Genomic DNA, 16,021 nt, shown 5'->3' with positions numbered 1-16,021 from the left:
TGTAGGTAGGTGTAGGGAGGGGGTGGGGTGTGTGTGGGGTGTGTGTGGGGTGTGTGTGTGGGGGGTGTGTGTGGGGGGGTGTGTGTGGGGGGGGGGTGTGTGTGGGGGGTGTGTGTGGGGGGGGGTGTGTGGGGGGTGTGTGTGTGTGGGGTGTGTGTGGGGGGGGGTGTGTGTGGGGGGTGTGTGTGGGGGGGGGGTGTGTGGGGGGTGTGTGTGTGTGGGGGGTGTGTGTGTGGGGGGGGTGTGTGTGTGGGGTGTGTGTGTGTGTGTGTGTGTGTGTGTGTGTGTGTGTGTGTGTGTGTGTGTGTGTGTGTGTGTGTGTGTGTGTGTGTGTGTGTGTGTGTGTGTGTGTGTGTGTGTGTGTGTGTGTGTGTGTGTGTGTGTGTGTGTGTGTGTGTGTTTATGAAGGTTATGGTGGGTAAAAAAAAGTGACAAAAACCCTCCACAGTACAGCATAAAGCAACTGTAAATATTACTGTATGTTCATTTGCATGTCTTAGACAGGTCTGCAACCCTGTCTTTCACCATTATCGCCCAGCACACAGCACTTCCACTGTAGCAAGGGATTCTGGGAAATGACATGCAAATGAGCACACAGTGCCACCTTTTATCTCAAACTCACATTACATGAACAACCCTTAGCCAATGCATGCTGCTTTAGGCCTGGGACATAGTGAATGAATGAATATACAGTAATATTTACAGTGGCTTTATGCTTTACTGTGGAGGGTTTTGGTCACTTTTTTTACCCACCATAACCTTAATAAGTGTGGTGATTACCGACTCTTAATCTCATTTGAGCAAATGCCAGCAACCAACCTCACACTGATGATACCCATCAAGGTTGAAACATGTCTGTGAGTGGGTTTACTGGCTTTGCATCTCCCAAGCCCTTGCTTAAAAGCGCGTCTAAAGCAGCATTGGCTAAGACATGCAAATGAATATACAGTAATATTTACAGTTGCTATATATATATATATATATATATATATATATATACAGTATATATATATAATTATTATTTAGCTGTTTATTGACCATAGATTTGTAACAATATGGAGCAGATGTACAGTTTGTCACGGATGTGGACAGTGGTTTCTTTCGAGATCCACGTTGATTCAGTATTGTAAAGATGGTCATGTTTATTTTTATCACGTTGCTGCCTGTGGGGCTGGGAGTGTTGCTCTGCAATGCTTTGCGGGTCCCTCTAACAGAAAATGGTCTAACTTCCAGCTGCCAGAACAAGGTTACAATCACCGGGGGAAGCAGGTCGCGCAGTTTAACATTCTCCGGCATTTGACATCACTTATATCGGTGGTTCTCAACTGCAGTCCCCGAGCCCCGACAACAAGTCAGGTTTTCTTCCACTGATTGAGCCCCCTGTGCTGACGCAGGGATATCTTGAAAACCTGACCTGTTGGGGGTAGGGGGGGGAAATACTGGATTTGAGAACCTGTGACATATTTTTTTTCAAGTTACACATCAGAAAAATATTAGTCACCTTCAAGCCACTTCAAGGCATGACCAAATATCGCATGTTCTAACACTAACTGATTAAAATTCTTATTTACCTCTATAGATAGAGGAAGAATGATCACATTGAATCTTTACCAACCATCTGCATGAAAAAAAGAACTGCTTACTTGGAAAGTGGGGAGTAAGCAGTTCTTTTTTCATGCAGCTGGTTGGGACAGATCCAATGTGATCATTCTTCCTCTAACTATAGAGGTAAATAAGAATTTTAATCAGTTAGTATTAGGACCTACACTATTTGGTCAATCCTTGAAGTGGCTTGCAGGCTTAAAATGCTTTGGCCAAAGGGTTTAACTAAATGACCCCTTTTTCAAGAGATATATATATATATAGGTATTTCACTGTATATTTTTCATATTGGATGTAGCTTTGGGCTTCTTGTTTTTTGTTGTATACATTTAGCCACGCCCAGTAGCACTCCAATTGACACCTATATAAATATATGTATTATGTGGTAATTTTGGGGGTTTCTTAGGGATTAACTATTACCTGGCTGACACCCAACAGCTGTAGCTGTTGGTAACCGGCTTAACCAGCTTGCCCCTGTTACCCAGCCATCCCTTGGCTGTATTGCTCTCTGTGAGTACTAGATGAGTAGACTGTCAAAGAGAGAGCATATACTCATAGAAGTTACTGACCTTGTGTTATAACAGTTCCACTGGAGGACTCCTGAGTAAGGAACGTCCAAATTAGCGGTGGAAGCCTTACGTCATAAGAAGGGTATTAAGAAGGCGGTGCAGCTTGTGATAAAACAGCATTAGATGGAAAATAAATGATGTGAGGATCGCGTGAAGTTTATAGCAGGGCAAACCTCAGATCATATGGACACGTTTCTCCCATGGCTGAAGGAGATGCTCTCACAAAGTATGGAATCAGCTATCTTGCAGGCAAGTAAACAGCCGTATAAGAGGACACAATCACAGACGTCTCGACAAAATAGACTCATCTGAAAGGTCAGAAGGCAAGATATTATCAGAAGGGGAGCGTTGGAAATCCTCAGACCAGGAAGATCTGCCACAGGAGGATTCACTGTTTGATGCAGAACTGGTGGAACTGTTGATTAAAGCCATTTGAGAGGCTTTAGGCATGGAGGATCTAGATGAAGAGACTAAGACGCAGAAAAGGCTTTCAGGGGTCACAAAAGAAATCAAGTTTTTCCACTACACAAAGTATTAAAAGACATGATCGAATCAGAATGAACCCAGACTGGACAATGCTATTTACAATAACATTTCGTAAAGGTGTGCCCATTTTTTGAGCGGTACCACAAAGTCAACGCAGCGATAGCATCAACTGGCAGCGCACTTGCAATTTCATTGAAACACACGATGGGGAGAAGATTAGAGAACGTCTTAAGAAAATAATTTGGGGCTGCATGCAAATCAGCAAATTAGTGTCTGTTTCAAGAACAATGCGAGTTTGGGTCTCCAGTATTGAGGATGCATTGAACAAAGGAGTGAAGAGAACTATGATTTTAAAAGCATTGGCATAAATAAAATTGGCCACAGATACAATATATGGCTGGACATCATGTCACACAATACGCTAGGTCCATAGCCCTGTCAGTGGCTGCAAGAAGGGTATTATGATTGAGACTGTGGATGGCTGACTTCTAGGTAATAGCAATCTTACCAAATTTGCAGAGGAGAGCATGGTACGCTCATGCATTGAACATAGGTGTAGGAAGGGCCAATACAACATCCGAATACGCAGAAACTGTCAGTAGCAGCCTGGCGATTGTTGTTGGAAAGGTCTTTCAGGAAAAACAATATAGACCTGGAAAGGGTCAACTTCTTTAGTCTACCACTGTATTTGGTTTCTGCTGTGGGGCACGATTAACTGCCAAGACTGCTATAATCACTTTTCTTCAGCAGTAGTAGAGTTCTTTCAAACAGAATATGAATGACTTTCCTCAGTACCCTCAAAGCGCAAGTCTCTGCTTTAATAACACTTCTAGAGAGGAATTTGGTCACATAGAAAATCGTTTTCAAGCAGTAAAGAGCTAGAGACCTCAAATCAAGAAAAGTGTGCCTTCTTGGAACCTATCCCTGGCCCTAGAGCTATTAATGAGGCCGCCATTAGAATCATTGCAAGATTTATCTTTAAGCGAGGTTACACGGATGTCTGTGTTCCTTTTGGCCATTACTTCCGAGTGGGCAACCTGCTAACATTGTCATGTAAGGAGCCATTCCTTATCATGCATCAAGACATAATTGTTTTAAGGCCAGTGTACCATTTCCTACCTACGGTAGTTTCACCTTTTCATTTGAACCAGGAGATTGTCACCCCATCTTTTGTCCCTGAACCAAAAACAAATCCAAGAGAGGGAGATCTACATAGTAGGATGTGTGAAACCTTATCTAAAAATTGTGCAAGACTTCAGGAAGTCATATAAGCTTTTTGTCATTCCACAAGATACTAGAAATGGACAGGCGGATCCTATAGCTGCGATTGCACACTGGATCACCACTTGTATCTGAGATGCATACAGACACAGGGAGATTCAGGTCTCTGAGAATTTTAAGGCACACTCAACCATAGCTGTAGCCAACTCATGGGCTCTCAAGGTCCAAGCATCACCTGCTGAGTTACGTAAAGCGGCTGTATGTTCATCCTTTGACACGTGTATTAAACATTAAACACTTGACATCCAGTCCTCTGCGGACACAAGCTTTGAACAGAAGGTGTTACAAATTGTGATTCGAGAATAAATATTTCAGATTTATTTCTTGTACATATTCTTTGTTGTTATTACAGCTTGGGTATTTCCCATTAGTATCACTGCCATGAACTGTGAATGGGAGAAGAAAAAATGTAGAGTCCACTTACCTCAATTCTATTTCCCGATCATGGCGGATTCCGGGATTTTTTTTTTTTTTTAACGGTAAACTGACTATGCATTTTCTCTCTTCTTTCAACAGAAAGTAAAAAAGAAGTCTCTGTAATTTTAGAGGTGAACATAAGAAAGCACTGGAACTCCTTATCCTGCTGGTATCATCATTCTTTGACCAATGCCATTTGTTCACCATGGATATGGTATTTTTCCTCATTAAAGGCTGACATCATCTTGTGTGTAATGCATCAGACCAGGAAGGAGTGTTTGTTTGAGGTTAAACTGCGTGTATGACAGGAATTTCTAACTTTCTGAAACATACAGTTCTGAGTTAACAAGAAAAATAACATTTGATGAGTCCTTCCTGTGTGGGAAGGACAACACTCAGGATGCAAAAATGTATCAAATATAGATAAGAAATAATGACCGTTTATTTCCAAGTGAGCAGTTATAAAAAAACAAAATACTGTTTATATTTAATGAGCACATATTGATTTTGGGTTTGAAACACAGGATTCCCGTTCATATAATGCCGTAGCTGTTATACATTAGATAAAGTATAGGTTAGACTGATCTATTCATGAAAAGTTATTTTTCTATTACGTTTTATTCACCAGAATCGGTGACTAAGCAATTGCTTTTTTATTTTTTGTCTTCTTCGCCATTTGTGACAAAAGGATTCCAATAGCCTTAGACCTGTCAACGTACAACTTTCAGATCTTGTGAAAGAGTCTGCGGAAAAACATCATAAGCTGCAAAGCTTCTTCCTTTTGCTGGATAAAGATCAGCTCTGTTGTAAATCAGGATTTCGCAGACCAGAAATGCTGTGAACAATCGTTGTAACATTTTGGTTGGAGACATTTTTTTTTAAAGTAAACAAACTAGTAAAGGATGCTTTATGCAATTGCTTCAGATCTTTTAGTAAAGAGGGAGAATTGTGTGGTTGTTCAGCAGACAGTGAAATTATAGTGCTTGTTTTCTTACCAAATAATACGCACAAATATACACTATTTAAAAGGAACAGCCTACAAAAATTGCTTATAATACAGCACACAACCTCTTCTGGGTCCTTACATCTATACATTTGGACTTTGGTCTGGAACATACAATGGTTGATTTATGTGTTTATGGGGAGCACAGGTGATTTAAACCAAAAATGACAAAAAAGTAATTTCATGGTGTAATAAATGTGCAACTATTATTATACTTGCGTAGAGTCTCAATCCATGCACTAACACACTGTCTGATCCGTGGTATTCTGGGAAGTGGAACCTCCCGTGGCACAGAAGAAGGAACCCCTCTTGTCAATGGATCTCTCTTCAATAATAGCTAAAAGCAAAACAGAGTCAAGACATAGTGTAATATGTACAAAAATATATACTGTAGCGAAACGATGTTTCTAAATGGTATTGCACAAATTTAAAATAATTACAATATCAGTTTAAAAGATTGTGTCAGCGTGGGCCGAATCTGTATTGTCGCCGGGGTGTCCAGAACAGACCTCAATGCAGAGCGACTGGCTCTCTCTGTTCCAGCGCCTTCCGTCACATACGGTGGCCGACCCCTTCACTGCAATACATCGCTTCCGTCTCCTCTGCAGTCAGCGCGTTTCGCCAAAGTAGGCTTCCTACGTAGTCGTAATTAGCTAGTGTTCTCATTTCTCTTTATATTAGGTAGTACATTAGATAAAGACATCTCTTTTTTTATGTTGTTTTTAATTGAGTTTACGAGCATTAAACAACAACATTACAATACAGAAAAACAATAAGATACACAGAACTTTTACACAATAATTTTTAGTATTGCTCATCATACTTATAATTTCAAAATTCAACACATTAACACAAATAATAATATAAAGTAAAAACAGATAATAGCATTTTCAAAGATTAAGATCAAAGTTCTCACCATACAGCCTCCGAACAGGGTCTGGCATAAGATTCCACATTTACTATCTCCCCCATCAACCCTGTACTATCATATTTCCTCAGGAGTGACATTATCTGTGACCCATCGCAATCAGTCTGAGGAAACCTGCGATATCTGGTCATGCCTTGAAGTGGCTCGCAGGTTTATAATGCTTTAGCCAAAGGGTTAAACTAAATTACCCTTTTTTTAAAAGATATATATATATTTCACTGTGTATTTTTGTCATATTGGATGTAGCTCTGGGCTTCCTTTGTGTTTTGTTTTTTGTAGTATACAGTGCCACTTATATATATTGTGGTAATTTTGGGGGTTTATATGATGTCATGGAACACGAACTACATTTCTGACTCACCCCCCTCTCTCCTTTGCAGTTTCTGCCTGTCAGATCTTATTCTCAGCTGCATGGAGTTTGCACACACATATTGTGCCTGTGTACATGCAACAATGTTGCATTTCTTGCCTCTGAGCAGTAATCAGTGAACTGCTACTGCAGCTTCTCCAGTCCTCCCAGTTAATGGACTTTCCCATGTTCTCCCCTGTCTTTTGCTGACAGTTAGTGCAGTCTCACTCAACCTTTAGTGTGACCCCTGCCCCTCACTTCCTTTTCCACCCTAGATCACAGTGAGTACAGACCTGTCTGCATCCACCCCTGGTAAGGCCTTTCTCTCTTACCATAGTCTAACCCCATAGAAGCATCCCACATAGAGAAGCACTCTCTGCCTACACTACACCTACAAGTTCCTGTGTTTTCTAATCCAGCAATAAAATTAAGAAAGACATTAAGGACTTGTCAAGCTTTGGAAGAGGGAGGACATGAGTTGAGCTTACTGGAATTATTCATACATCATTCGTGACCCTGGTTCCAGGAAAGTAAGAGAGAGACCGTGTATTAGAGGTCTACGCAGAAGCTATCACTCACAGCCTTCATGCTACAAAAGTGCAGCTCTACACAGCTATACAGCAAACTGCTACAGCTTTCTGCAAAACAAGCAGCAGTTTAAACAGAACAGTGAAAAGATTATCGTGTGCCTTACAGACACTTACAGGAGCTGCTACTCCAGACTCCATTAACAGAGTGGCCTCTACAGCAGTACAAGCAAGCAGCTTACACAGCTATACAGAGCAACCTCTACACCAGCGGTGCGCAAACTGTGGGGCACAACCCCCAGGGGGGGCGCGACACTGCCGACGGGGGGCGCGGGGTTTACAGAGGCCCCGCGCGCTTCCCGAAGGCACTTAAATAAGTGCCGGGGGAGCTGCAGGGCCTCTGTAAACCTAACTTACTGTGGCTCCGGCGGCTTCCTCCCTGTGTCGCCATGGCAAAGCGGCGTCAAAATGACGCTGCGAGGTCATGTGACGTCACATTGCTATGGCAACGTGACGTCATTACGCCGGAGCGCGGGTAAGTTGGGGTTGGGAGGGGGGCGCGGGAGTGAGGGGACAGCCGGCAGGGGGACGCAGCGAAAAAAGTTTGCGCCCCCTGCTCTACACCACACAAAGGAAGCACCAGTAGCTCAAAACTGCAAGCAGCCTGCTGCTTACACAGCCAACACAGAGCAGCCTCTGCAACTGCACAGCAGCCTTGCAACAAACAGTGCTTCTCTCACAATACCTAACTGCCTTTTTCTCTGTCGGAGTCCACCCGCTGCTCAGCCCCACAGTGAGGGCCAAGCCAACGGACACCTGTAAGTACAGCTACCCCAACGCTGCACGCTGCAGGACACCGCTCGGCATCATCTGAGACAGACGCCCATCGCTGACAAGGTAAAAGACTGCACGCCACACGCACTGGCAAAAGGCCTACACACACCTACAGCATGGCAGAACTCAGAGCCTCACCAGATATCACGCAGGAAAGCGATCTCTCAGACACAGAGACCGCTGCGCATCTGCGACAAGCGCAGGCAGGCGCAAGGCCCAAACGGACAGTCACACTGACACAAAAGGGCCGCGAAAAATATGAGAGTGACATTGAAGCACACCGCGCTAAATTAGAGTTGGCCTGGAGCACAACCACACTGGGAATACACAACGTTAGTAGCATTGGCAACTATGCGCAACAGCTCGAGCAGGCAATAACGCAATTAAGGACCGATTACTCGCGTTATCAAGAACTGTCAGAAGCATACATTACTTACCTGACCAGGGCCAACACCAGCGAAAGCCTGCAAGAAAGAGATTTACAAAATGACATTGACCTTACACGTGACAGCCGCGTGCGGACTGCTATCACAGACGCGCAAAGCGTGAGAAAAGAGCTCCTCCTAGAGACCGCGTCCAGACACTCATCCAGGTCAGCAAGATCAGCACAATCCAACGCGTCCAGCGCAAGCGCGAACGCTACCAAGGCGCGAGTCACCGCAGAGGCCGCACGTGCCAGGGCCGAATATGGTCGGAGAGAGGCGGCTGTAAGGGCAGAAAAGGCGTGCATAGAAGAGGAGGAGGAGGCCGCCGCTGCTACCGCTGCCAATGCCGCCGCCGCTGCTACCGCCGTCGCTGCCAACGCCGCCGCTGCTACCACCGCCGCTGCCAATGCGCGTAGAAAGGCCGAATTAGACGCGGATCTAGAGGCTCTAAGCAATGAAGAGGACGCCGCTGCCGCCATAGCCCAAGCCGAAGTCCTAGAAGCAGCCGCGAGACAGGACGGCGGGGAGCTACCGTACAGACGGATAGCCTCAGAGGATCCAGCCCGACGCACTGAAGACTACGTAAGGAGCCTCTTCAGTGTAAACACCAGCGCACCATCTCAACACGGGTGGAGCGACTCCACAGATACCGAAGACTTGCTAGGACCACGAGGAGAAGACGCTGCTCCATCAATGGCACATGCTGCCTGGGATAGCCACAAAAGTGATCCACATGCCAGCGCGCACACGGATGCACCACAACGGGCTCGCCATCCAGGTACACCCACGCGGGAGAAAACAGCCCCTCACACTAGCCAGCAGCCATCACGCGTCCACGCCAAGGAAGAGGCGACCGCACAGACCGTCCCAGCAACTACCTCAGAACGGGGCAAACGCGCCGATGTCTCAGGTCTGACAGACATAGCCAAGTACATGATCCGGCGCGACTTGGTGCACGCAGGACTCATCAGCTTCGACGACCGCCCTGAGAACTACTGGACGTGGAAGTTCACGTTCAAAGACGCAATCAACAGCTTGGACTTCTCAGCAAGGGAAGAGCTCAACCTGTTAGTCAAGTTCCTGGGGAACGTATCCAGGGAGCAAGCGCAGAGACTTCGGACAGCAAACGCGCATCAACCCCAAGTAGGTCTTGACCTAGTATGGGAAAGGCTAGAAGAGTCCTATGGCAGCCCCGAAGCAGTCGAAGATTCACTCTTCAGGATGAAGTCCCTAGAGGAACGCAAGAGGTTACTTGGAGAATTCGGAGTTTGCTTCAAGTTCTGCGGTTCCACGACTCACCTAGCCAGGGACTGTAAGGAAGAGATCAAATGCACAATGTGCGAGAGTGACAAGCACGTGACAGCGTTACACCCAGAGGCGATGACACTCCACCGACTCAAGAACCCATCCTCCATAGCGGAGCATGGCGGGGAGAAAGAAGAAGGAGAGTCAACATCCGTCACATCTCAGCGCACTGAAGTTTGCGGAAAAGAAGGTGACAAAATGTCCTACTCCAAAATATGCCTTGTCGCAGTGCACCCCCAGGGACAACCTGAGAAGGCTATTCGGATGTACGCAATCCTCGACGACCAGAGCAACCGATCACTGGTCAGGTCAGAGTTCTTCGACATGTTTAACATACAAGATGGTGCTTCTCCTTACACTCTCAGAACGTGCGCAGGGCAAATGGAGACCACAGGGAGAAGAGTGAATGGCTACACCATATGCTCAATAGACGGCAAAGTGAACATGCCCCTTCCCACACTCATCGAGTGCAACCACATGGCCACAAACAGGGACGAGATACCCACACCAGACGTGGCACTCCATTACCCCCACCTCAAAGGAATAGCCAACCACATCCGGCCGGTGGAACAAGACGCCAAGATCCTGCTGCTGCTCGGTAGGGACATCATGAGGGTACATAAAGTCCGTAAACAGCACAACGTACCCAACAACGCGCCATACGCCCAAAGACTCGACCTAGGATGGGTGATAGTGGGCAACTCGTGCACTAACAAAGAGCACGGGCAAGACTACGTTGATGCCCGCAGAATGGAGGTGACAGAATGTGGACACACATCTCTCCCTGAACCATGTCTTGGCCATCTCCAAGTGACCGAAGGGCCAAGTGAAGAGAAAAGACAAGGTCATACCCCTGAGACCAACAAAGACATCCTCACGCCGATGGGATGCGACAATGGCTTAGGATGCTCAGCAGTCCAGACAGCCAAGGATGATGAGTCGATTCCACCGAAGGAAGAGAGTAACCTCCCAAAGGTGACCGACAAAGGGATCGTCCTAAAAACAACAAACAATCAGACAATGCTCCCGCGAGCAAGGGCACAATTAAGACGTACAGTTGTTCCTCCCCACAGAGTATCAAGCAACAGAGCAACCAATTGCCACGGCTGGCATAGCCGCAAAAGATTGCGCCCCACAGGCGAAGCCACAGTGTCAAAAGGACTGTTCGTTCAAACACGTAAGAGGGGACAGTTGCAGAGACATTTCCCAAAAGGATTTACAAGGACAAAAGAGACTGTTCTTCGTCATGTCCGGGGAGAAAACAACCTCACGATGGCAGTCAACAAAGAAACACAAAAGCGTTTCACCAAACTACGCGGAGATGTTCTCGTGCAAGAAATGTACCGATGAACTACGGTGCACAGCGTTCCAGACAACAAGGAACGATGACAAGCAAACACCATCAAGGGAAGATAGAGGATTCCCGAAGTTAACAGTCAAGGAGCTCTCTAAAGACGGACTGAGCAGTCGGGTGACTCCGCTACCATTCCGTTCACCAAGGAGGCGCTTCCAAAACAATGGATAACATGCCATCTCTAGGTTCACCTCGCACCTCTGCGGCCCACAAAGGGAACCAGAGACCAAAAACAACTTTGTGGTCTTCATCCAGAAGATATTCTTTACCGGCCACGCAAAGCCAGCACCTCTAATGGAGGAAGGTGAAGAATGTCGGTACCTCCAATCACCTGGGGCCTACCACCCTCAGGAACCCGATCAAATCTGGGTAATGTTCAACCCCAGCGCTCAGCTTCAGGGAGTCTCCCTGAACGACGCCCCCTTCAGTGGATTACATTCGACAACCAGTTTTCCAGGGACAGTAATCCGCTCCCACAAGGAGCCAAAAGCCCTCTCCTTCTGCCAAACACCAGGTGATATTGCAACAGGCTGCCACGGCTGGTATACCTACAAGGGGATACACTCTGTGGGTGAAATTACAGAGACGAAAGGACTGTTCTCTTACAAGACTAAAAGGAAACAGTGCCAGAGACTTTTATACAAAGACATTGTGGTGCAACCAGCAAACCTGGAGCTGTGCATCCACCCTGCATCCTTTGCCAAAGAACCTTGGCCAAGGGACCTTGATACCAGTGATACCGGCCGGTGTCACATCGCTATGTGGACATGGACTCTTGCATTGTTTGAGAATGTGATGTTATCTTTGTTATGCATTGCACACATGTTCCACATAGTCTGTTATATAGTGGTATCTACAGATACCAGAAGGGGAGTGTCATGGAACACGAACTACATTTCTGACTCACCCCCCTCTCTCCTTTGCAGTTTCTGCCTGTCAGATCTTATTCTCAGCTGCATGGAGTTTGCACACACATATTGTGCCTGTGTACATGCAACAATGTTGCATTTCTTGCCTCTGAGCACGTAATCAGTGAACTGCTACTGCAGCTTCTCCAGTCCTCCCAGTTAATGGACTTTCCCATGTTCTCCCCTGTCTTTTGCTGACAGTTAGTGCAGTCTCACTCAACCTTTAGTGTGACCCCTGCCCCTCACTTCCTTTTCCACCCTAGATCACAGTGAGTACAGACCTGTCTGCATCCACCCCTGGTAAGGCCTTTCTCTCTTACCATAGTCTAACCCCCATAGAAGCATCCCACATAGAGAAGCACTCTCTACCTACACTACACCTACAAGTTCCTGTGTTTTCTAATCCAGCAATAAAATTAAGAAAGACATTAAGGACTTGTCATGCTTTGGAAGAGGGAGGACATGAGTTGAGCTTACTGGAATCATTCATACATCATTCGTGACCCTGGTTCCAGGAAATATGAGCTTACTGGGTATCTGTGTGTTTCTTACCCAGTACACTCTGCTCTGTCAGGAAGGTGAGGATTCTGCTGTTCATGATGCTGTTGAACAGTTTCCCACGGTGCTGCTGACACAGATGCCTCTGTAATTGGATGGGTCCAGTCTGTCTCTTTTCTTGTGGATAGGGGTTATCAGTCCTTAGTTCCACAGTTCAGGGAAACAGCCAGTAGAGAGGACCAGGTTGAAGATTTTGAGTAGAGCTTCTTCTATAGATAGGTTGCTGTACTTCAGCATCTCGTGTAGAATGCCATCTGGTCTACAGGCTTCCTTGGTTTTTATTATTTTTCTTTTATTTCCTGGATTGTGGTTGGTATGTCCGGGGGGGTTTGGTTATCTTTTATAATGTTCTCCAGTGTTGTTTGTTTGGTGAGGATTTGTTCTTGCGTCAGGTTTTCTTCTGTGATTTCTTGGTAAAGGTCCTCAAAGTAGTTTTTCCAGATGTTGCCATTCTGAATGGCCAGGTCTCTGTTATTCTGTTTTGTATCCAGATGTTTCCAAGTTTGCCAAAAAGTATTCGCATCCAATGCTTCTGCAATTCTTTCATATTTTTTGGCAACGTGGTTTTGTTTCATCTTTCTTATGGTGTGCCTGGATACTATCCTTACGTCCGCGTTCAAAAGAGAGATTGGTCTATAGCAGCAGTGCGCAAAGTGGGGGGCGCGAGATTTTTCCGGGGGGCACATGCGGTTGCAGAGGCCTTGCGCTCTTCCCTGAGGCATTTAAATAAAATGCCGGGGGATACTGTGAGGCCTCTGCAACGCTATACTTACCTTGACTCTGCCGGCGTCACTCGTGTCCATGGCAACGCGGCGTCAAATAACTCCACGGGGTCATTTGATGTGACGTGATGTCACACGCGTCAAATGACGCTGCGGGTCACGTGACGTCACATGATCCCGCTGCGTCATTTGACGCCGCATCAAGGTAAGGGAGGGGGCGCGAGCACCAGCGGAGGGAAGGCAGGGGGGCGCAGCTGCAAAAATTTGCGCTCCCCTGGTCCATAGGATTCTGGGTTCGAAGGGTCTCTCCCTTCTTTATGGATTATTCTTACAAAGGCAGTTTTACCCGTCTCTATATTATCTTTTTTATCTAGAATTGCTTTGAACACTTCTCTAAGGGGGGGCCCAATTTCATCAATGAGCATTTTATAAATATATTTATAAAATACATTTATTATATACATTTTATAAATATCGCGCACAATTTTTAAACTTAATACAATACTGGGAATCATGTAGTTATGCAACAATACATACAGTATGTCCTCCCACTTTCACTCTATTTAATCTACACAATTTGTCAGTTTATATAGAAGCTTTATTTACTGTTTTCACTTATTCTATATACTTATTTAACTTATTTTCATACCCTTCTTAAGTACATTTATTTTTTATATCCTACAAGTCACAGGGGGCTGCATTTCTCAGCTTTTATTTATAATTCTTTAGAACATAAAAGCCTTTTACAGCCTTTTGGTACCATGACAATTGACCTTGCTTGATAGAATTGTGTAATGAGTTTATGATCTTGAAGGAAAGAAAAGATATTCATGAAACTTCTTGCAGGAGCAGATGGAAAGCATACTACAAAGAAGGTGGTAAAACTCTCCTTAAATTCCCATTTATATAGCTTTATGCACCAATTTTGCATCAGGGAAACTGTGATACACACACTCTGCATTTATTAAATTACATCAATTTATGACAAAACACATACTTATTATGTATATATTATTTAATTTATTTAGCACCGACAATATACCCAGCAGTTTACAAGAAGGACCATATAATACAGAGAATTACAATGCTATACTGTAAATACAACAAACAAAAAAATTACAATAGAAAAGGGAATTCCTCCCCATGGAGTTTACAATCTATTTGGTATGTTTGGAGACTAACAGAGACCATAGAGCAAGAAGTAATTATGTTCTACCAGCCATAATTAGGTTTATGTCTAATATTTTAGTGAAACATACAGAACACCTACAAGCTCAAATTGAACCCCCAAAATACCCACAACATATATATAAGCATATAAGTTTCACAGAGGAGTGCTACTGAGCATGGCAATTTATATTTAAAACCAGAGACATAACATAAAACACAGACAAAGCTCAGTGCACATCCAGAAAAACTTATATACGGTACAGTGCCTAAATATACATGTATAAATAACTAATAAATAAAATGGTCTTTTAGTTTAACATTTTGGCCAAATTGTTGTAAGCCCTTGAGCCAAACTTCACGGCAGACCACGTTCAAGGGTCCCTACACTAATATAAATTCTTAATAACCTGTGCATTGCCAGGAAGAATGATTTATAATAAATCTGTCAATATAAGTTGCAAAAGTTCTAAGTCTGATTGAAGCTTTTATTAACCTGTACATTACCAGGAAAAGCACTCTGTAATAGATTTGTCACAATCACACTGCATGCAGGCAAGTTCCCCTGATAGTGGGAGATGCCATGGAGTGAGCTTTTAACCATTTAAATGTGGGAGGGAGTGAGCTTCAATTGGATAGGAGGTATTTTAGTGACCTAAATTTATATAGACATATTGAAAAAAAACAAAAACCTGTTAATTATAAACTTAAGTTGTAATTCAGCCCTAATGGTTTTGTTTGGTTTTGTTACTTGCTTTTAGTGTATATTACTCAGCCAAGCGTTGCACAGATCCCAGGGATGTCTCAACAAATCCTTTCTATTATTGGGTGTAGAAATGTGTGTCTGCACAATAACTTTTCCCAATTATTACTGTTTAACATTACAGTAACCTTAGTAATCCACAATCATGTCCAGAAAGGCACGTTTACAATGAATGCTCTGTTTATGTCATGAGTCTGAGGGACCATATTTACTAACTAACATTAAGCAAATCTGAGACACAGTAGACTTTGTATTTGCCCACCTTGTTCAGATTGAAGCTGTGTTTGGAGAAGTAAGCAATTTAACTTGATTGTCTATAGATTTTCTGAGGTCCAGAAAAAAATAGGAAGTAATTATCATAGTCTTAAGGCTGCAAAACAAGTTACGCAGGCTTTATTTCAGTACATAACACCAGCTGTATTCAATCTGAACCCCTTCAGTCTACATCTGCGTTGCCCCAAAGGCGGATGCCCGAGGGGGTTCCGCAAGAGCTGCTCCCCTCTGCACAGAACCAGAGTGATAAGGGTTAATATCTGTGTTTGCTTACTGCTGTGTTTCATCACCCTCTGGAATGGTAATGACCCACAGGGACAAAGGAATTTGGAACCACAGCTGCATTCAATCTGAACCCCTTCAGTCTACATCTGCGCTATATTTGGAAACAGGGAAAACAGCTTTCATCAGAATTTTACATAAAGAAGGTAAAGACCCTCTAATGCCAGGTTCATATCGACCTATATCCTTATTAAATCAGGATGTAAAAATTCTCTCAAAAATTCTGGCAGACAGGCTGGCCGCAGTGTAGATCTTCAGTAAAAAACAT

Source organism: Ascaphus truei, chromosome 1, assembly GCF_040206685.1.
Source record: "Ascaphus truei isolate aAscTru1 chromosome 1, aAscTru1.hap1, whole genome shotgun sequence".
NCBI classification, from domain to species: domain Eukaryota; kingdom Metazoa; phylum Chordata; class Amphibia; order Anura; family Ascaphidae; genus Ascaphus; species Ascaphus truei.
Note: the sequence above shows the minus strand (reverse complement) of the source record.